This window comes from Saccopteryx leptura, chromosome 2, assembly GCF_036850995.1.
Source record: "Saccopteryx leptura isolate mSacLep1 chromosome 2, mSacLep1_pri_phased_curated, whole genome shotgun sequence".
NCBI classification, from domain to species: domain Eukaryota; kingdom Metazoa; phylum Chordata; class Mammalia; order Chiroptera; family Emballonuridae; genus Saccopteryx; species Saccopteryx leptura.
The window spans coordinates 281,151,404-281,175,654 of NC_089504.1; positions in this window are offsets into that span (position 1 = coordinate 281,151,404).

Below are 24,251 nucleotides of genomic sequence, written 5' to 3' on the forward strand. Positions count from 1 at the left end.
TCCCGCCGCCGTGTCCATTGTCTGCGGCCTGGCTGTTCCCTGAGTTGCTGCTCCTCCAACCTCCGCCTCCAGATTCCTGCGGCCCTCAGCGATCCTGGGACTCCGAAGCCGGACAGCGACCTCGGCCCCAAACGAACGCCTGGCTATTACTGACTTCTGGCCTTGGTTCCGCCTGCAGCCCCTCTTGAGGCTGCTTTCCTCGACCCACTGTCGGAAACCTAACCCCGAGCTCCTTGGGGATGGCAGTGTTTAATTTTTTAGGGCCACAGACCCGGCTATGCGAAATCTACTGGAATCTGGGACGTGGAAAGATTGATCCTTCCCCCCGCCCCCAGAGCCTCGAGAAGGGAAAGTCGTTCCTGATGTTAATTAGTGACGAGAGATGCGCCCCCATTCCCATGTATTAAGGGGATTTCCTTGACATCGACACCACCTATCCACCCCCTCGCCCCCCAGCTCCGCTTCCAAAAATAATTTAATTACTCGGTGTTCTAGCTGCGAGCCGCGACCGCCCAATCAGTCTAGGACGTTCCCTCATTAATGCTTTTTCCTCCCATCTGGTTTGAGCATTGAGACTAATTACTGTACAAAGGAAACCCTACCTTGGGCGGGGGCGACGGGAGGGACGACGGGAGCGCCCCGGAATTTGGATGGTGGAGTAGAGGTATCCTTCTCCCGGGGAAACCTCCAGGAGTTAAATGCTTTGACCTGTCTGGTCTCTAACCACAAGCAGGCGGGGCTCTCAGCCCCACAGGTTTCAGATACCTTGAATTTAGCTGAAGGTAGTGCATACGTGGATTACAGGTATCTAAAAATAGCCTCCATAATTGGGGCATTTCTGCCTCCAAGAAACCTGTTTGGGTTCATGAAGCGGAGCAATAGACTGAACCCACCAAGATTCACTCCTACCATAAAAGTTTAGGTTGTGGGAAGCCCACATTTCCCTTGAAGGAAGTGAAAGCAAAAATATGATTATATTATTGTTAGTGTTATTGCTGTGCAGCCCTACATTTACCACGAATAGTGATACAATAATACCCCAAAGGGATCTCCACACACTTTCTTCTGGGCAGGTCAAGGCACCTCAGCAAACTCCAACTCCCAATCCTGATATCGGTTCTCCCAACCGTGTGATTAAGAAGTCTCAGGTGAGGAGATGCCCAGCCTCTGGACCTCACTCCTTTGGGGATGAGTTTTTTTCCGAGATCCAGTCTCATCCCTTTCAGTCATCCATGCTAACCTAGCTAAAGATGAGGACAGAGCCATCTTCATCTGCATGGTGACCATTCAAAGATGGAGAACCTTTAGAAACACTTCCCTTCTCCTTTGTCTGAACCCTTGCCTCTCATCATCCTGGGTCAGCAATTGCAGACTGCATGGAACATGTAGAATTATTATTTCAGGTACTCGGGTTCCTGCCTGCATCCAGACCCATTTGCTTGGTGTCTATCAAGTGCCAGAAACTGGGCTGCACTGGGCCCTGGCAGTGACCACAACCAAGAGTATGAGAGACAATGGTCAGGAGAACTGGGAATGGGTAAAGGAAGCCAGGGAGGCCTTAGGGTATTCCCAGCTCTGCCCCAATTCTGGGCAGCAAGTGTGTAACCTGACACAGTGTCAGACTGCCATGGCCCTGACTGACTATCCAGCAGGTTAGTGTGAACAATGCTCACACAATGTTAACCTGTGTCATAGACCTCAAAAGGGCTCAAAGAATTGGGGTGGGGTGTTTTTGTTTTTGTTTTTTTTAATGAGAAGAGGGGAGATAGTAAGACTCCTGCATGCGCAGGGACCAAAATTGACTCAGCAACCTCTGTCTGGGCCAATGGTCAAATCAACCAAGCTATTTTTACAACTTAAGGCTGACACTGGGACCAACCTAGCTCTCCTCCGCACAGGGGCAACACTTGAACCAATCCAGCCACTGGCTACCGGAGGGCACAGAAAAAAGGAAGGGAGGGACAGAAGGAGGAAAGGGAGAGAAAAAGAAGCAGATGACCTCTTTTCTTGTGTACCCTGACTGTAATCAAACCTGGATGTCCATACACCAGGCAGAGGCTTTATCCACTGAATCAATCGGCCAGGCCTAGCACAAAGAATTGTAAACAGAGCTTCTGAAACCAGAAATAGATAATTCTGTAGACTGGCCCCACATAAAGCTCAAAACCTAAGTCAAGATATCAACAGATATCAGGTATCAAGCTGGAATAAGGTTGGTCTCTCCTTTTTCTTCTCTGAGGGCAAGACTGGGAGCTTTCAATTCTATCTCTGTAATGAAAAAACTGGATTACAGAGGAGAGGACCAAGATGAAATCTGATTGGTATGATGTGTCCTGTGCAGCAATTCTGTGGACTTCCCTCCATCCTCACCACCAGGATGCAAACCCACCTGTATCTTACACACTCTTAATTCACATAGTGGGAAAATAGAGACCCAAAGAAGAAGCTCATGTACCTCAGGGCCCAAAGGACATAGCCTAATTCTTCAGGAAGAGGGTAGGCACTAGGTGACATCTCACCAGGATTTTCTCAAGGGGCCCATGTACAGTGACAGAGGGAGGTCAGAAACCTGAAGCACAACAGAATGTAACAGTTTGAACTTTGAATGCACAGCGCCTAGCTTTGAGTACGTGGGCAAGTTTCTTAATTTCTTCAAGCCTCAATGCCTGTATATAAAATGAAACTAATATGGTAACAGAAGGAACTCCTTCTATATACCCATAGTGCCTCAGTCAATTCCCAATCAAATTTCCTCTCTCTGTTCCATGCCTAGGGGATTTCTAGTGCTTTTGAGAATCTTGCTTTAGGAAGAGGGCTCCTAGCCAAGAGTCAGGGCCCTCAGTAAAAGCTTTTTCAACTCCTCACCAGTTCATGGGCCTGAGGCAGCAAGGATGGAACAGGCAGACCAGAGGCTGCCCTTGGAAGGTTGGGAAAGAGGCAAAGGACTCATGCAGTCACAATGGACCCTCTCCAGGGGAAGGGCCCAACTATAGAGAAGTGCCTGCTTCCTGTGCAGATGAATCTGTTCCCAGAGGTCATGCCATGGTAGCAAAGGTGAGGTCTACTCTGGTGAAAAGTAGGGCCCTTTCCCATCACCGCTGCTGAGAAAGGTGAATCCTTAGTGCAGGGGTCGTTTTTGACTGAGAGAGTCATGAACGTCATATATTTTAAAATGTAATTCTGTGAGAGCCATACAATGACCCATGTACGTTAGGCATTATCCAATAAAAATTTGGTGTTGTCCCAGAGGACAGCTGTGATTGGCTCCAGCCACCCGCAACCGTGAACATGAGCGGTAGGATATCAATGGATTGTAATACATGAAAATGTTTTCTATTTTTAACATTATTATTTTTTTTATTAAAGATTTGTCTGCGAGCCAGATGCAGCCATCAAAAGAGCCACATATGGCTCGCGAGCCATAGTTCCCAACCCCTGCCTTAGTGTCTTGCTCAAGCATAGATGCTTCACACCCTAGCAGGACAGCCATCAAAGTTTTTCATTGAGCATGATTAGCAATTTCAGCCACTCCCAAGTACAGGGGACCCCAGAAATGTACCCACATCCCAAGTCATAAATACCATCTTCTTGCAGCCTGTAGATAACACTGGGGACAGCTCCATCTCCCATGATAATTAGAGCTCTTTCCCCAGCACCCACTTTCCAGGGAAAGACTACTTTCAGTGCTTACAAATGTTATATCCAGTCTATACTTTGCAAGAACTTGATTTTGTTTCACCTTTAATGAAAAGGAAATAATATAGCAAAAACAAACAACACCTTAACTGCGATGTCATCCGGTTGTTGTGAGGTGTTTCTCACATAAGTCCCTGATCCCTTTGAGAACAGGACTGACCCTCATTCATTTCTGCATTAATGGCCCATTAAAGTCACTAAGTATTAGTTCACTTCCCTTCTAACTTCCTTGTCTTTCTCCATTCCTCACCTATCCCAAATCTTGACCACTCCCTATTCATCCAACTATATCAAGTGTGAGCATCCTCAAATCCCATCCCATTATCACCAATCTAAAAAGTTACCTACAATTAAACCAGTGGTTCTCAACTTTGACTGCAGATTTTAATCACCTGGGAAGCTCTGAAAATATACCCATGCCCAGAACACATCCCAGACTAATTAAACCAGAAATTTCCAAGATGCCAGAGCCACCGGCATTTTTTAAAGTTCCTTAGTGATTCTAATGTGAGAACCATCAAATCAAACTCTTTCTGATTCCCTTTCTCCTTTCTTGGCAGAATAAGTGTCCCCCACCTCACTTGCTTCCAAGTTTGTATTAGCTCCTATCAGTGGTGGGATTCTGCTGGTGTTTACCGGTTTGGCAGAACCGATACCTAATTTTTTGTTGAGTTCAGTGAACCAGCTGTTAATCAGGGTTCTCTCTAAGGTGGGCACCTGGGCAGCCGCCCAGTGTAGAAATTACAAATTTACATTCCTTATTCTTTCTTAATGTTCTTCTGAGCAACAGTGTATTCTACCCATAGGTGAAAAACATTGCAAGTGAGGATGCCAATCAAGAAGTACTATGGTATTATTTAATATTTTTATTAATATATTTTTTATTTTATTTATTGATTTTTAGATAGAGGGGAGAGAGAGAGAAAGAGGGGGTGAAGTGTAAAGCATCAACTCATAGTAGTTGCTTCCTGTATGTGTCTTGACCAGGCAAGCCCAGGGTTTCAAACTGGTAGACTTCAGCATTCCAGGTCAATGTTTTATCCACTGTGCCACCACAGGTCAGGCTTCTCATTAATATTTTAAAACTCTTTTTTATAACATAATCCAGTATTGTGTACCTTTTTTGTTGTTCTTATTTGAATATTCAATGCATGAAATAATATACTACCTTTCGGTATATCGTTTTATTATTCTCAAAGTGGTCATTAGGGCAGAGAACTGGTTGTTAAATTATTTGAAACCCACCACTGGTTCCTATCCTTTTCCAAGTTATCGTTGCCCCCATCTCTTCTATATGTAACTTTGAGTTCTACTATCTTCGCCTAGCAGTTGTAACAAGACCTTTCTCCATCGTGCAACTTCCTCTTGCTTCAGCCCTCTCTTGCCTTTCCCTCTCACTCAAACTTCTTACAAAAGTACTAGATTCCTCACTAGCATCCTTCACTTCTCAGCTTCTTCCAGCCCAGCTATCCTTTCAATATCATTCCTCCTCCTGACTTCAAATATTGATATTTTCCAGAATTCAGCCTTCGGCCCCTTTGCTCCTCATCTTACATGGTCTCCCAAAGTAATGTCATTCTTTCCCACGTGTTGGGAAAACCAATGTGTTTTTTATATATTGGTTTTCTCACTTGCATTTTGTCTAATTGGAGCATTGGCTCAGGGCAGCACCTTGTGTGCATAGTCTGTGAAAGGCTGTGGCTACTTGCCCTCAGGACTGCAGATTGCAAATTGCAGATTGCCTGCAGCTGCCATGGGAAAGTGTGATTGTTTGCTATTGTTTGCTGGAAAGGGGGTATTTCCACCTGGCCTGTTTTGGTGGGGAGTACTGAGGGGCTTGGGAGCCCTGCTGAGGCTGATAGGAGCCTGTGAGTCCAGAGGGGGAGTCCAGAAAATAAGTCCAGGTTGTGGAACGGGAGAACTAGTCGGAGCTTGTGAGCCCTAAGAGAGAGGGAAGCAGTTTTCACTGCCTGTCTGCTCATCTGCCGTTGAGACTTTAATAAATGGAATGGCCCACCATTTTCTGGTTGCCCAGTTCCTTTACCTCTGACTGAATCCAGTGTGAACCTGCATAGCCACAATGGCGATGGCCACTGGCCTTTCACCATGGCTTCATTCAGTGCTTACTTATTAATGTTCCTAAATCTAGATCTCTCTTTTGAGTATCAGATTATATTTCCAACTTCCTACTGGACATTTTAACTTGGCTATTCTCTGAATACTCCAAAGGTAATAGGTTTAAAGGGAACATATTATCTTCCCTTCACCACCAACTCATCCCTTTGGCTTATTCAGACCTTTTTCATGTCCAAACTTACATCATTCCCTTCTATATTTATTTTCTGAGGGAACAATCAGACTGTCTCTCTCATGCCTAAAAAAATTCAGTGACACCCCTCAAAACTTCTTGATGATAGATGAATGGACTTTTGATACCTGATTCACTTTCTCCCTCCAACCTCCTCTGCTGTTATTCCTTGTGCATTCAAAGTTCAAACATTCAACTTACATGCATTCACACTATGCTCATCTACTGGTTATTCTGCCAACTTGGAGCTTTATTACTGCTTCTGCCTTCCCATAGTGTTTCCTTTGCCTGAAGTGTCATTCCTCTCCTTCTCTGCCTAGAACAGTGATTTTCAACCTTTTTTGAGCCACGGCATATTTTTTACATTTACAAAATCCTGGGGCACACCACCTACCAAAATGACACAAAATGACACTCTAACACAGTACATATTATACATATAGTTAATAATATAGTTTCTAAATGTATTTATACTCACTTAGTGTGAAACCTGGTCCTGTTTCAATGAACACAAAAAGGATATCCTGGCAGGAATGGTAGAAAGACACACACGAAGCTCTTCCTCAACAGTTCTCAGTCTCTCTCTGTTTTTAGTTTTTATGGCAGTCAAGCTTGAGAGGCTCAGCTCACATAGATATATGGTTGAAAACGGGAGCAATGTCCAAATAGCTTTGTTGGCCAGAATGGGGAACTCCTTGGCAACAGAAAACCAAAAACTGTCCAAAGGAAGATCAGCAAACTTTAGCTTTAAAGTTAGATAACATTGTGATGTATTGTGATGCATTGTATAACACCCTCTGCGGGGGCCTCTTTTAAAAAGAAAAAGGTCAAATATCTATATACACCATCAGGATAGACATAACCAGCTGAGGTTGAGGCTTCATCGAGTGGTGGCAACATTTACCTCCAGTCCTGACCAGGATTAGAAATCGGGACATGGGGAGGAGTAGCAGCTTCAACTACTCACCGGGGCCACACAATGACAAGTGCGCGGCAGCCCGAGCAGGGACCTTCCTGGGTGTGGATGAGAGGCGGCCTACTATTGGTTCATCACTAGTGGTCGGGATGAATCCTAGAAGGTGACTGGTCAGTGAGCGTTCCCTGTGCTTCCACTCTTCCTGTCACTGATAGCTGAAGGGAATGTTTATGTTCGAATGGAGGCGGCTGGCGGTGGGTCGGATAAATAGCCTCCATGGCCTGTATCTGGCACGCAGGCCGTAGTTTGGGGACCCATGTTTAATTTTCCCACGGCACACCTGACCATGTCTCACGGCACACTAGTGTGCCGCTGCACAATGGTTGAAAAACACTGGCCTAAAAAGTTGTTTACCCTTTAAACCTTTGAGTAGTACAAACATTCACGTATGTCCTCGTGCCTTCTGACCATCCAGGCATGAGATAACAAAAATTTTTATTTTAAAAATGTGTAAGGCAACATTTAAAAAAAGGCAAATGTATATTCTTCTTGTTTCCATAAATTGTTTATGAAACAAACATGATTTTAAGTTAATAAAACCGTAACTGGAGCCTGATCAAGCAGTAGCACAGTGGATAGATAGGGCATCGGACTGGGACGCAGAGGACCCAGGTTCGAAACCCAGAGGTTGTCAGCTTGAGCATGAGCTCATCTGGTTTGAGCAAGGCTCACCAGCTTGAGCCCAAGGTTGCTGGCTTGAGCAAGGGGTCACTCGGTCTGCTGTACCCCCTGGTCAAGACACATATAAGAAAGCAATCAATGAAGAAGAACTAAGGTGCTGCAATAAAGAATTGATGCTTCTCATCTCTCTCTTCCTGTCTGTCCCTATCTGTCCCTTTCTCTATCTCTCTCTGTCTCTGTCACCAAAACAAAAAACAAAAAACCTGTAACTGGAACTAATTTTATTTTTTGAAAAAAACTCACTCCTGGGGGTCAGCGAGCATGAAAAAACTCACTACTCAAAAGGATTAAGACTCATCTGTGGTCTCCTCTTTGACTCACTGACTTTTTCAAACCAAATTAAATGCCCTTTCTCTCAGAGAGCCTTCTTTGTGCTCTCAGAGCTCAGCGTTTTTAATGACATTGTATGGTAATTTCTTATTTACATATCTGTCTGCCCAGCTGATTAGTGAGTTTCTGAAGTGAAAGAACAGTACTTTATTCATGTTTCTACATCCAGAATTTAGCTCAGTGGCCTGACTGATGGTGGCACAGTGGATTGAGTGTCTATGTGGATGCTGAGGTCCTAGGTTCGAAACCCCAAGGTCACTAGGTTGAACATAGAGTCTCCAACTACAGCATGCAATCATCAGCATGATTCCATGGTTGCTGGCTTGAAGCCCAAGGTCACTGGCTTGAGCCCAAGGTCGCTGGATTGATCAAGGGGCCACTGGCTCAGCTGGAGCCCCCTAGTCAAGGCATGAGCAATCAATGAACAATTAAAGTGGTACAACTACGAGTTGATGCTTCTCATCTCTCTTCCTTCTTGTCTCTCTCTCTCTCTTTCTCACTAAAAAACAAAATTTAAATAAAGAACTTAGCTTAGTGAATGGCATTAAAACAGTAAGTGTTTGTCTAGTAAAACAGAAGAGAAGAGGCTGAAAGAAGATGTACTGCAGAATATCTGATGTTAAAGAAATCAGCTTGTAAATAATAAAATAATAACATTTTTTTCTTTTGTGACAGAGACAGAGAGAGAGAGAGAGAGAGATAGGGACAGACAAACAGGAAGAGAGAGAGATGAAAAGCATCAATTTTTCATTGTGACTCTTTAGTCTCCTTAGTTGTTCATTGATTGCTTTTTCATATGTGCCTTGACCGGGGGTCCACAGCAAAGTGAGTGATCCCTTGCACAAGCCAGTGACCTTGGGCTTAAGCCAGCAACTTTGGGCTTCAAGCCAGTGACCTTTGGGCTCAAGCCAGCAACCATGGGGTCATGTCTATGATCCCGTGCTCAAGCCAGCAACCTTGGCATTTCGAACCTGGGTCCTCCACGTCCCAGTCTGATGCTCTATCTGCTGCGCCACCATCTGGCCAGGCTAAAGTAATAACATCTTGAGACCACAAGAGATCTTTCTCTATTTTACAGATGAGAAAACAGGTGCAGAGCATATAGCTCATTGCCCAAAAAAATCATACAGCTAATCAGTGGCAGCACCCAAACTAGAACCTATGTCTTATAACTTTGTGTTCAGTGCTGTCAACTATAACATGTTAACTGAGCACTCATTGTTTCACTTGAAATAAAGGTACAGGGTAGTAGCTCTTAGCGTTTTGTGGACTGTTGCTGTCTTTGAGACTTTGATGAAAACTATAGGCTCCCTCCAAAAAAATTTGTATAGAATTTTACATCTATTTTCAGGGAACACATTTTCAGATGACTAAGTGAGGAATGGTTTGAAGGGAGAAGAATCTAGAAATGGAGAGACCAGTGAGAAGGCTCATGCAAAAGTTGAGAGTGTGAGTGAGCAGGATCCAAGATGAGGGAAATAAAAAAAGAAAGTTCAAATTTGAGAGGTCACCTGCAAATGATGGATAAAGTTCAGCAACAAGGAGGCATATAAGGTGACTCAGAGTCTTCTAGCATATATCTTAAGGAAGATAGTGATGTAGTGATGCCACACATAAAATTAGGGCTACTGAGAGAAAGTAGGTATGAAGAGTAAATCATGTGTTTGGTTTGAGAGGTGTCTTAGATGTCTGTAGGCCATCAGGGTGAGGATTTTTACAGAAATCTGGCAATAGCACAAGTACCATTCACATCTTCTCTTGCCACTCTTCCTCAGACCACCTGGACAATCAATCTATTAATCCCTGAACCAAACACATATTTCCTGCCATCATCCCCTTTGTTCTTCTCTCTATATATAGTGTTCCTCCCATTCATCAATATATCCAAAAGATTTCAAGGTCCACAACTTCCAGTCAAGATGGTGTAGCAAAACATGGTACTCGAATCCTCCCACAACCACATCAAAATTACAACTAAACTACAGAACAGCTATCAATCAGAACCATCTAAAATCTAGTTGAATAGAAGTCCTACAACTAGGGATTTTGAGAAAAAGCTACATCAAGGCTGGCCCCAGAGCAACATACCTTGCGAATAGCTTTAGACCATACAGGATTATAACCTTACCACCTCCAAAACCAACACACTCAAAGAACAGACTTGGTGAGCACCAAAGCTCCATTCACCTGATCTGTAAGGTCCTGATCTGTGGGTCAACTCCTGCACAGCAGCTCCTTCATTGTAGTCACAGACAGTCTTCACAGCCAATTAGTCTGGAAGTCAATCCCTCCCAGAACACCAATAGCAATCAAGGCTCAACTACAACAGGACAGTGTGCACGGCCCACTCAGGGAAGTACCTGTGGCCAGCTCAGGCAATTGGGGATGGTGCACCACTGTGCCCTACAGACACCTACTATAAAAAGCCACTCTTTACCAAGTCCAGGAGATGTAACAGCTCTACCTAATACTCAAAAACAAAGATAAAGAAGCAGCCAAAATGTGAAGACAATAAAACAGGCCCCAAATGAAATAAAAGAAGAAATCTCTAGAAAAATAACTAAATGAAATAGAAGCAAACTGCCAGATTCACAGTTTAAAACAATGGTTATAAGGATGCTTAAGGAACTTAGTGAGAACTCCAATAGAATGAAAAAGAACATAGAAACCACAAAAAAGAACCAGTCAGAAATACACAGGATATACTAACTGAAATGAAGAATAATTTACAGGAAACAAAAAGTCAAGTAGATTAAGCCAAGAATCAAATCAGTGATTTGAAATATAAGGAAGAAAAACACCCAATCAGAACAGCTAAAAAGAAAAAGAATTCCAAAACATGAAGATAGTATAAGGAACCTCTGGGACAACTTCAAGTGTGCCAACATTGGCATCATGGGGGTGCTGGAAGGAGAAGAGAGAAAGCAAGAAATTGAAAATCTATTTGAAAAAAATAATGATAGAAAAGTTCCCTAACATGGTGAAGGAAATAGACATATAAGTCCAGGAATCACAGAGAGTCCCAAAGAAGATGAACCCAAAAATGCCCACTCTAAGATACATTATAGTTTAAGTGCAAAAAGTTAAAAACAAAGAGAGAATCTTTTCTTTTTAGGAAGAGACAGACAGACAGATAGATAGGGACAGACAGACAAGAGAGAAGAGACATGAGAAGCATCAGCTCATAGTTGCAGCACATTAGTTGTTCCTTGATTACTTTCTCACATGTGCCTTGACGGGGGTGGAGGGAGTCCCACTCAGCCAGTGAACCCTTGCTCAAGCCAGCAATCTATGGGCTAAAGCCAGCAACCATGGGGCTATACCTATGATCCCATGTTCAAGTCAGCACCGCCCCCCCACTCAAGCTGGTGAGCCCACACTCAAGCTGGTAACCTTGGGGTTTTGAACCTGGGTCCTCAGCATCCCAGGATGATGCTCTATATGCTGTGCCACTTCCTGGTCAGACCAAAGAGAGAACCTCAAAAGCAGCAAGAGAAAAGCAGTAAGTTACCTATAAGGGAGCTGATTACTCAACAGAAACTTTGCAGGCCAGAAGGGAGTGGCAAAAAATATTCAAAGCAATGAAAAGCAAGAATCAACAACTGAGATTACTCTACCCAGCAAAGTTATCATGCAGAACTGAAGGACAGATAAAATGCTTTCCAGACAACAAAAAGCTAAGAGTTCATAACCACCAAATCAGTATTACATGAAATGTTAAAGGGTCCTCTTTAAGAAGAAAGAAAGATAAAATATATGAATGGTAAAATGGTAGTAAATATTTATCTATCAACAATTGAATCTAAAAAACAAAATAAATAAACATGCAGAACAGAAATAGACTCATAGATACAGAAAACACTTTGACAGTTGCCAAATACAAGGTGGTTTGGAGGGAATGGGTGAAAAAGGTGAAAGGAGTAAGAAGTACAAATTGGTTGTTACAGAATCTTCATGGGGGCCCTGGCCGGTTGGCTCAGCGGTAGAGTGTCGGCCTGGCGTGCGGGGGACCCGGGTTCGATTCCCGGCCAGGGCACATAGGAGAAGCGCCCATTTGCTTCTCCACCCCCCCCTTCTCTGTCTCTCTCTTCCCCCCCCCACAGCCAAGGCTCCAAATTGGAGCAAAGATGGCCTGGGTGCTGGGGATGGCTCCTTGGCCTCTGCCCCAGGCGCTAGAGTGGCTCTGGTCGTGGCAGAGCGACGCCCCAGAGGGGCAGAGCATCGCCCCCTGGTGGGAAGAGTGTCGCCCCTGGTGGGCGTGCCGGGTGGATCCCGCTCAGGCGCATGCGGGAGTCTGACTGTCTCTCCCCGTTTCCAGCTTCAGAAAAATACAGAATCTTCATGGGGATGAGAAGTACAGCAGAGGGACTACAGACAGTAATATTCTAACATCAGATAGGTACAAGATTTATCAGGATGATCAATTAGTAAGCTATATAATGTCTAATCACTGGGGTATACACCTGATACTAATATAATATTGTGTCAATGGTAACTGAAAAATAAAAAATTATTTTAAAAATATTTCAAGGTCTAAATCAAATAATATTTCCTCTTTTAAGCAATTCCTGACACCACCAGTTTGACCTAATCTCTTTCTTCTCTGAAATCCCAATTTTTTCTCTGAACCTCTTTTACCATATTTTATATTTTGGATTTTAGGGGGGTTTTTAAGGCATAAAAAGAGAGAAAAAAGACAAGACAGGTGGTACAAATAGATAACAGATAGCAAGATGGAAAATTTAAACCTGACTATATCAAAAATCACATTGAATGTAACTGGTCCAAACATCCCAATTAAAAGGCAGAGTTTGTCGGGTTGCATTATAAAAGCAACATCTAACTATACAAGAAATACCGTTATATATAAAAACATGAATAATTTAAAGGTAAATATATATCATGCTAGCACTAATCAAAATAAAGTTGAAATGGCTATATTAATACTAGATAAAGTAGATTTCAGGTCAAAGAGTATTACCAGAAATAAAGACCTTCATTTTATAATGGCAAAGAAGTCAATACATCAAAAAGACAACAATTCTAAACACGTATGTACCTGATAACAGAGATTCAAAGTACATGAACCAATAACTGACAGAACTGCAAGTAGGAATTGACAAACCACAATTCTAATCAGAAATGTCAATACTCATCTTTCAACAATGGATAGAACAAGTAGACAGAAAATCAGTAAAGATATAAAGCACTTGACCAATGTTATGAACTAGCTTAATTTAATTGACATTTATAAAACATGCCACTCAACAGCAGCAGAATGCACATTCTTTTTAAGTACAGGGGGAATATTTACCAAAACAGACCATATCTTGGACCATAAAACAAATCTAGATAAATTTAAAAGAAGTCAGATCATACAAACTATATTCTCTGACCAAAATGTTATTAAATTATGTCAATTATAAAATGATATCTGGAAAATTCCCAAATATTTGGAAACTAAATAACACAATTCTAAATAATTCTTGGGTAAAAGAAGAAATCAAAGGGGAAATTAAACTTTTTGAACTGAATGAAAATAGAAACATGACAGGATAAAACTAGTGGGATGTAGCTAAAGCAGTACTGAAAGGGAACTATCAATATATGGCTCTAACAGCCTGTACTAGAAGAGGGGAAAAGACTCAAGTTGGTGACAGTAGCTTTTAACCTACAAAATTAGAGAAAAGGGTCACTAAACTCGAAGTGAGCATAAGGAAGGAAAGAGTAAAGATCAAGCAGAAATCTATAAAATAGAAAACAGAAAATCAATTTTAAAAATCAATTAAACCAAAAAGCTGGTTCTCAGAGTAGATAAAATAGATAAATCTAGCCAGACTGGTCAGAAATAAAAATTATTAATATCAGAAATAAGAGAGGCAACATCACTACAGATGCTAGAGATACTAAAAAGATAATAAAAAATAATATGAATGACTTTATGCTAATAAATGTGACAGTTTAGATTAATATAAAAATTTGTTGAAAGTAACAAAGTATCAAATTCATTCAAGAAGAAATAGATACTTTGAATGCCTCTATAGCTATTAAAGAAATTGAATTGTAGTTACAAACCCTCTGATGGCCCTGGCCGGTGGCTCAGGAGATAGAGCATCAGCCCAGCATATGGACATCCTGGGGTTGATACTTGGTCAGGGCACAGAGGAGAAGTAATAATCTGCTTCTCCCTACTCCTTCTTCCACAGCCAGTAGCTTAAGTGGTTCGAGTATGTCCCTGGGCACTGAGGATAGCTCCCTTGGAGTGTGACAGCCTCAGCCTCAGACAAGGGTAGGGCCATATGCAGGAATCTAACTCACTATCTCCCCTTATCTCACCTAAAAAAAAAATCTGTCACATAAAGAGATCACCAGGCCTAAGTGACTTTACTGGTGAATGAATGTTAATAAACATTTATAAGAATGCCTATTTTATGCAAACTTCCAGAAAATTAAAGTACAGTAAATACTTTCCAATTCATTATATGAAGCCAGCATTACTCTGTCACCAGAATGAGACAAAGACATTACAAGAAAATGACAGACCAATGTCCCAAATAAATATAGATGCAAAAATCCTTAACAAAATCTTAGTAAAGCAAATATAGACATTATATAAAAAAGATAATATGTCATGACCAAAACTACAAGGTGGATTTAACATTAAAAACATTTTAAGGCCCTGGCCAGTTGGCTCAGCGGTAGAGCGTCGGCCTGGCGTGCGGGGGACCCGGGTTCGATTCCCGGCCGGGGCACATAGGAGAAGCGCCCATTTGCTTCTCTACTCCTCCCTCCTTCCTCTCTGTCTCTCTCTTCCCCTCCCGCAGCCAAGGCTCCATTGGAGCAAAGATGGCCCAGGCGCTGGGGATGGCTCCTTGGCCTCTGCCCCAGGCGCTAGAGTGGCTCTGGTCGCGGCAGAGCGACGACCCGGAGGGGCAGAGCATCGCCCCCTGGTGGGCAGAGCGTTGCCCCTGGTGGGCGTGCCGGGTGGATCCCGGTTGGGCACATGCGGAAGTCTGTCTGACTGTCTCTCCCCGTTTCCAGCTTCAGAAAAATACAAAAAAAAAAAAACATTTTAAAAGATTTAAAAAGTAAAAATAAACATGATCATCTCAATATCTATCAAAAATTTTTGACAAAAATCCAAAATTGATTTTTGATTAATAATAAAAAACCCTCTCAACAAATTTGGAATAGAATAGAAGAAAATATTTTCTACCTGATAGAGGATATCTACAAAAATACTATGAAAAAACATCATATTTAATGGTGAAAGATTGAATACTTTCCTCTTAAGATCAGGAACAAGGAAAGGATATTCACTTTCACCACTTTATTCAACATTTACTGGAGATTTTAGCCAGTGCAATAAAGCAAGAAAAAAAAATGGCATCCAGACTGGAAAGAAAGAAATAAAATTGTCTTTATTTAAAGATGACATAATCATCTACATAGAAAATTCAATGGAATCTACCAAAAAAAGTTACTATAAGTAAAAAGTTAGTTTACCAAGGTTCCAAGATACAAGATCAAGATACAAAATATAATTATATTTTTATATACTAGCTGTATTGGTCCCCTAGGTCTGACATAACAAAGTCTCACAAGTGGAAATAGCTTAAATCAGCAGAAATTTATTCCCTGAGTTCTGAAGGCTAGAAGTCTGATATTAAGATGTTGGCACAATGAACAGTCAGAAAGAGAAATTAAGGAAACAATCCCCTTCACTATGACAACCAATAAAATAAAGTAACTAGGAGTACATTTAACCAAGGAGACTAAAGACTTATACTCGGAAAATTATAAAACATTGATAAAAGAAATCAAGGAAGATACAAACAAGTGGAAGCATATACCGTGCTCATGGTTAGGAAGAATAAACATCATTAAAATGTCTATATTACCCAAAGCAATTTATAAATTCAATGCAATACCAATTAAAATACCAATGACATACTTTAAAGATATAGATCACATATTCCAAAAATTTATATGGAACCAAAAGAGAACACGAATAGCCTCAGCAATCTTAAAAAAGAAGAATAAAAGAGGAGGTATCACACTTCCTGATATCAAGCTATACTACAAGGCCATTGTACTCAAAACAGCCTGGTACTGGCATAAGAACAGGCACATAGATCAATGGAACAGAATGAAGAACCCAGAAATAAACCCACAGCTCTATGGACAACTGATATTTGACAAAGGAGGTAAGGGCATACAATGGAGTAAAGACAGCCTCTTCAACAAATGGTGTTGGGGAAATTGGACAGCAACATGCAAAAAAATGAAACTAGACCACCAACTTACACCATTCACAAAAATAAACTCAAAATGGATAAAAGACTTAAATGTAAGGCGTGAAACCATAAGCATCTTAGAAGAAAACATAGGCAGTAAGCTCTCTGACATCTCTCGCAGCGATATATTTGCTGATTTATCTCCACGGGGAAGTGAAATAAAAGATAGGATAAACAAATGGGACTATATCAAAATAAAAAACTTTTGCACAGCCAAAGACAATAAGAACAGAATAAAAAGACAAACTACACAATGAGAGAACATATTTGACAGTATGTCTGATAAGGGATTAATAACAAAAAATTTATAAAAAAACTTGTAAATCTCAACACCAAAAAGACAAACAATCCAATCAAAAAATGGGCAAAAGAAATGAATAGACACTTCTCCAAAGAGAACATACAGATGGCCAACAGGCATATGAAAAAATGCTCAATATCACTAATCATTAGAGAAATGCAAATTAAAACTACGAGATATCATCTCACACTGGTCAGAATGGAGCTCATCAACAAAACAACACAGAATAAGTGCTGGCGAGGATGTGGAGAAAGGAGAACCCTCCTACACTGCTGGTGGGAATGCAGACTGGTGCAGCCACTGTGGAAAACAGTATGGAGATTCCTCAAAAAATTGAAAATCGAACTGCCTTTTGACCCAGCCATCTCACTTTTAGGAATATACCCCAAGAACACCATAGAACAGTTCCAGAAGGAGAAATGCACCCCCATGTTTATAGCAGCATTGTTCACAATAGCGAAGATCTGGAAACAGCCCAAGTGTCCATCAGAGGACGAGTGGATTAAAAAGCTTTGGTACATATATACTATGGAATACTACTCAGCCATAAGAAATGATGACATCGGATCATTTACAATAACACGGATGGACCTTGATAACATTATATGGAGTGAAATAAGTAAATCAGAAAAAACTAAGAACTATATTAACCCATGCATAGATGGGACATAAAAATGAAACTCAGAGACATGAACAAGAGTGTGATGGTAACAGGGGGTGCGGTGGAGGGGTGGGGAGGGGGCGAGGAAGGAGAGGGAGAGGGTAGGGGGAGGGGAGGGGCACAAAGAAAACTAGATAGAAGGTGACAGAAGACAATTTGACTTTGGGTGAGGGGTATGCAGCATAATCAAAAGTCAAAATAATCTGAAGATGTTTTCTCAGAACATGTGTACCTGCATTTATCAATGTCCCTGCATTAAAATTAATAAAAATAAAGTTAAAAAAAAAAGATGTTGGCAAGGCCATGCTCTCTCTTAAGGATATCGAGGAGAATCCCTTTTTATTTGTTTTTCAGCTATGCTGCTTTCTGCCAAACTGTGAGTTCCTTGGCTTATAAATGCATCACTTCAATACCTACCTCCATTGTCACATGGCTGTCTTTTTCTTGTAGGTTTCTACATAATCTTTTTTCTCTGCTTGTTTGTAGCCAAATGTCCCTCTTCTTCCAATCAAAGATTAAGGACTCACCCAACTACAATATCACTTCATCTTTATTATTTTTTTAATGTTTATTGTATTGCTTTTTAAGAGAGAAGAAGGGAGAGTCGGAGAAAGAGACAGGAACATCGATCTGCTTCTGTATGTGCCTTGACTGGGGATTGAACTGGCAACCTCTGCATTTTGGGATGATGCTCTAACCAACTGCGCTATTGAGCTAGGGCTAACCTCATCTTAATTAATTATATCTGCAAAGACCCTATTTTAAATAAGGTCACATGAGTGGTATTGGAGGTTAGGATCTTTGAGGGGCACATAAGTTAACCCATAACTGTAGAGGCCCTGAATAGGAACATAGAATAGGGACGAAGTTCAGTGCCCTGCAGCAAAGTCACAGTGATATTACTGACAGAAAGTACTGAACACAGTATCATGCTGAACATGGCTCAGTAGGGATAGAATTAGCAATTATGGTTCATCAGTAGGTAGAGTAGATATCTCAAAAGTGAGCTACTTCCCTTACCTTTTTGCCTGCTCCAAAGAAATTCTCCTTTCTGACTTCTTCATTCTGCTTCATTCCCCATCTCTGCTTCTATTTGTGTGTATTAATAAATAACTATAGGAACTGGGGGTCAGGAGTTGTCTCATGAAACCTGTTTAGGGGATTGTGAGGCAGTCTTGCATAGGCCTCTCAGTGCACTCCATCTGATCATCAACTAGTTATTGTCTCCATGATGCATAACACTAGCAATGAACACTCAAAAATTAAATTTAAAAATATAATTTATAATAGCATTTAATTATATAGATATCTAACCACAATGTTGTACATCTGGAACTAATATAATATGAAATGTCAACCATAATGAAAAAATTAAAATTTATATAGCATCAAAAATGTGAAATATTTAAGAATAAATCTAACGAAATATGGGCACTGACAACTACAAAACATAGGTCAAATAAGTGAAAGAAGACTTAAATAAATGGCAAGATATACACTGTTAGGATTGGAAGACTCAATTCTGTGAAGATTTCAATTTTCTCAAAATTGATCTAAAGATTTAATGCAATTCTAAACAAAATCACAGCAATCCTTTTTCTAGAAATTGACAATCTATTCTAAATGTCAGATGGAAATGTAAAGGACCTATAATAGCTAAAACAACTTTGAAAAAGAAGAATGTGCAAATTAAAATCACAGTGAGATATCACCTCATACCTGTCAGAATGGCTATCAATATATCAACAAACAACAAGTGTTGGTGAGGATGTGGAGAAAAGAAAACTCTTGTGCACTGTTGATGGGATAACACATTCATGCAGCCACTATGGAAAACAATAGTATAGAAGTTCCTCAATGCCTGACCAGATGGTGGCACATTGGATAGAGTGTCGAACTGGGATGTGGAGAACCCAGGTTCAAAACTCCAAGGTCGCTGGCTTGAGTGCAGGCTTGTCTGGTTTGAGCAAGGCTCACAAGCTTGAGCCCAAGGTTGTTGGCTTAAGCAAGGGGTCACTCAGTCTGCTGTAGCCCCCAGTCAAGGCACATATGAGAAAGCAATCAATGAACAACAAAGAATGATGCTTCTCATCTCTCTTCTTTCCTGTTTGTCTGTTCCCCACCTCCCACCCACCCCCTCTCTCTCTCTGTCACACACACAAAAAAAAAGTTTCTCAAAAAATAAAACTACCTTATGACTGAGAAGTTTCATTTCTGGATATATATTTGAAAAAATCCAAAACACTAATTTGAAAAGATATATGCACTTCTATGTTTATTGCAGTGTTATTTACAATCAAGATATGACTTGACTTGTGGTGGTACAGTAGATAAAGCACTGACCTGGAACGCTGAGATTGCTGGTTTGAAACCCTTGGGCTTGCCCAGTCAAGGCACATACAAGAAACAACTATGACTTGATGCTTCCCATGTCTCCCCCACACACACCTTTCTTTCTCTCTCCCCCCTCTAAAGTCAATAAATAAAAATCTTTTTATAAAAAGATATAAAAACAACCCAAGTGCCCATCAATAGATGAACAGATAAAGAAGAATATGGTACATATATATACAATGGAATATTACTTATTCATAAAAAAGAATGAAATCTCACCATTTGCATCAACATGGGTGGACTTAGAGGGTATTATGCTAAGCGAAATAAGTAAGACAAAGACAAATACTATATGATTTCATTTATATGTGGAATCTAAAGAACAAAACAAATGAACAAAACAAAAACAGATTCATAGATACAGAGACCAAACTAAGGGGAGGGGAGTTGGGTGGCCAGGTAAAAAAGATGAAGGGCTTAAGAAGTACAAATTGGTCATTAAAAATAGTTACAGATATGCAAAGTACAACATAGGAAATGTAGGAAATAATATTATAATAATTAGGTGAATACTAAAATTATCAGGGGGATTGCTTTGTAAATTATATAAATGTCTAAACACTATGCTGTATATCTGAAACTAATATAAAATAATATTGAATATCAACTTGAATTGAAAAATTAAAATAGAAGAAAGTTGAAAGACTTAAATTTAAGATTTATTATAAAGCTACAGTAACCACAACAGTAAGTACAGGCATTAAAAAAGATAAGTAGACCTTACCTATGGTGGTGCAGGGAATAAAGCATTGACCTGAAACAGTGAGGTTGCCGGTTCAAAACCCTGGGCCTGCCAAGTCAAGGCACATACAGGAAGCAGCTACTATGAGTTGATGCTTCCTCTTTCTCCCCCCCCCTCCACTCTCTCTAAAAATCAATAAATAAAAACTTTTTAAAAGATAACTAGATCAATTAGACTAGAAAGCTCATAAATAGATCCACATACATATGGTCAAATGATTTTGTAAATATTTTTTCTTAAGATTTTATTTATTGATGTTAGAGAAAAGAGAGAGGGAAGAAAGGTGGGGGGACAAGAAACATCAACTCATAGCTGCTTTCTGGGTATGTGCCTTGACTGGACAAGCTTGGAGCCTCAAACCCACAACCTCAGCATTCGAGGACGACACTCCATCCACTGCACCACCATAGGTCAAGCTTCAAATGATTTTTAACAAATATGCAAAGGCAATGCATTAGATAAAAGATAGTGGTTTTCTTTTAAATATTCCAGAATTAGATATCTACATGCCAAAATAACAAGACTATCAATCTATACCTAGCATCAAACAAAAATTAACTTGAAATAAAGAGTAAAACAAAATGTAAAACTTCCAGAAGAAAACATAGAACAAACCTTTGTGATCTTTGAGTTAGGCAAAATTCCTTTTAACTATGACACTAAAAGCATTATCCATAAAAGATATAAAATGAGCCTGACCAGGCGGTGGCGCAGTGGATAGAGCGTAGGACTGGGATGCGGAAGGACCCAGATTTGAGACCCCGAGGTCGCCAGCTTGAGAGCGGGCTCGTCTGGTTTAAGCAAAACTCACCAGTTTGGACCCAAGGTCGCTGGCTGGAGCAAAGGGTTACTCGGTCTGCTGAAGGCCCACGGTCAAGGCACATATGAGAAAGCAATCAATGAACAACTAAGGTGTTGCAACGAAAAACTGATGATTGATGCTTCTCATCTCTCTCTATCCCTATCTATCCCTCTCTCTGACTCTCTCTCTGTCTCTGTAAAAAAATAAAAAAAAGGATATAAAATGAAAAATTGGACTTAACCAAAATTAAGAACTTTGCTTTCAAAAGATCTCCAAAGAGGTAAAAAGATAAGTCACAGAGTAGGTTAAATATTTACAAATAGCATATTCGATAAAGAACTTATATCCAGATTATATAAACATATTGCAAATGAAGACATAAAATTATTCTTACAATAAATAAAAGATTAATTGTTCATACATAGTATTGAAATAATTGGGTAACCATTTGGAAAAAGTAAAATTGAATTTATACCTCATTTTTTATAACAAATGAAATGCAGATAGGTCAAAGGGCCAAAGGTAAGCAATATGAACAACAAAATAATAATAATATAAGTATTAGAAGAAAGCAATGGAGTGTTTTTATTTTTCCTTTTATGATATTGAAGCAGAGTAGGTCAAAGCCTAAGAAACAGAAGCCATATAAAAAATTATAAATTAGCCTGATCAGGCAGTGGCACCATGGATAGAGCATTGGACAGGAATGCAGAGTACCCAGGTTTGAAACTTCAAGGTCACCGGCTTGAGCATGGGCTCATCCGGCTTGAGTGCAGGCTCACTAACTTGAGCGCAGGGTAGCTGGCTTGAGCGTGAAATCATAGACATGATCCTATGGTTGCTGGCTCGAGCCCAAAGGCCTCTGGCTTGAAGCCCAAGGTTGCTAGCTTGAGCCCAAGGTCACTCACTTGAGCAAGGGGCCGCTCATTCTTCTGTAGGCCCCTGGTTAAGGCACATATTAGAAAACAATCAATGAACAACTAAGGTGCCGAAATGAAGAATTGATGCTTCTCATCTCCCTTCCTGTCTGTCTGTCCCCATCTCTCTCTCTCTCTCTCTCTCTCTCTCTCTCTCTCTCTCTCTCTGTCACAAAAAAGAAAAAAGAAAAAAAGGCTCAGAATCAACACATCCAGTAGCCAGCTACAGACATTAGAGAAAGACCCAATGATCATTATTAGCAGCATATCCAAAGGAAGAGATCGTCAGGCACCAAACCCAGCTGAGATGAATTCTAACTTCTGTGGTCAGCACCTGCACATCAGTTTGCATGCATTGGATGAGGTAGAGCCTCACAAACCCCCAGCCCAAGTCCTGGTTATCCTGCCCTGCTGGGCTAAGTTCCATAGAGGGAAGACAGAGAGGCTTAGAACTCAGACATTCAAAGTGTGAGTTCCTTGGAGCTTATTGTTAGGACCGGATGAGGGGCTTAGTCGCCATTGGAAAGAAGGGTCAATCAGCTCCCGTGGAAGACTCTCTCAATTTTTCTGAGACCTGGGGCTTCTCAGATAAAAGAACTTCTGCAGAAGAGACTGTCAGCCCCACCTAATCTGATGTTTGGGTAAACTTGCTGCTCACCTTTCTGGGGAGAAATAGAATTGGAGTATCCAGCAATGGATAAGGGATTAGTCTCTGGAGTAGAGTCATTTTCCTCATACTGAGCTCCTGACTAAGAGACCTCCCAAATATGAGGTCCCAGGTCCCACTAATGTTTGTTCTTCACCAAACTTACTACCTGAGGATGGGATGGTGGGGTGAGGCCAGTCTGAGCCCACTCTACAGTTTTCTACAGAAGACTGTGGGAATACCAGGCAAGAGGAGGTAGAGCAGCTGAAAAGTGGAAGCAAATCTTAAAGAACGTGGGCCCTTTTACAAAGCAGCTGTCAATGCTAAGCAAGAGGAAGCTGATCCTAATACAGTCAGACCCCTCCCACACACATCCAGGCACAGAAAACACAGATACAAACAGCAAACAAAGTGGTAGCTCTTGAAGGGTAGTCCACAGTGGGTTATAAACAATGTTGAACATCAACCCAGAGGACCCAGAACCAACACAACCAGTAGTGGGCTGCAGACCACACCAATGCTAGCCTCAACTAGCTTCATAAGCAGCATGCCCAAAGGAGGAGTACAGCAGGCACCAGATGCTGCTGAGAATAACTGCACCCCAGAGAACAGACACTGCACTGTGTTTAATACATGTGATCAAGGTGGACCCTTACAGGCAGCCACCCTGAAGGTGGTCCCACCTACAAAAGGGCCAACAGCACCCAAGACTCACATATGATACAAGAGGAGGGTAAATAAAACTCTCGAAAAAAACATTCCTAGAGCCTGACCAGTGGTAGTATAGTGGATAGAACATTGACTTGGGATGCTGAGGTCCCAAGTTTGAAACCTCAAGGTCAACGGCTTGACCATGAGCTAAACGGGCTTGAGCACAGGCTCACCAGCTTGAGGACAGGGTCCCTGGCTTGAGTGTGGAATCATCAACATGACTCCAAGGTCACTGGTTTATAAAGGGGTCACTGGCTTGACTAGAGCTTCCCAGTCAAGGTATGTATGAGAAGCAATCAATGAACAACTAAACGTGCTGCAACTATGAGTTGATGCTTCTCATCTTTCTTCCTTTCTCTCTCTCTCTCTCTCTCTCACTCTCTTTTTCTCTCTCATTCTTTCTATCACACGAAAACAAAAACATTCCTAGAGCTCAGGTAGCCTGAAGGTTAGTACCACTGACCCCATCTTTCTCATAAAAACATCACAACAAATTCAGAGTCAGAGCAGAGCTACCTAACACACAAACAAAATGGGAAGACAAAGCAATATGCCCCAAATGAATCAAAAAGAAAAATACCCAGAAAAAGAAGTAAATGAAATGGAAGCAACAAAACTACCAGACACAGAGTTTAATATAATGGTTATTATGATGCTCAAGGAAATTAGAATAAGAATGGATAATCACAATAAGGATTAAAACAGCTAGTAAGCATTAAAAAAGACATTAAAGCCCTGACCAGTTGGCTCAGCAGTAGAGCATCAGCCTGGCATGTGAAAGTCCCGAGT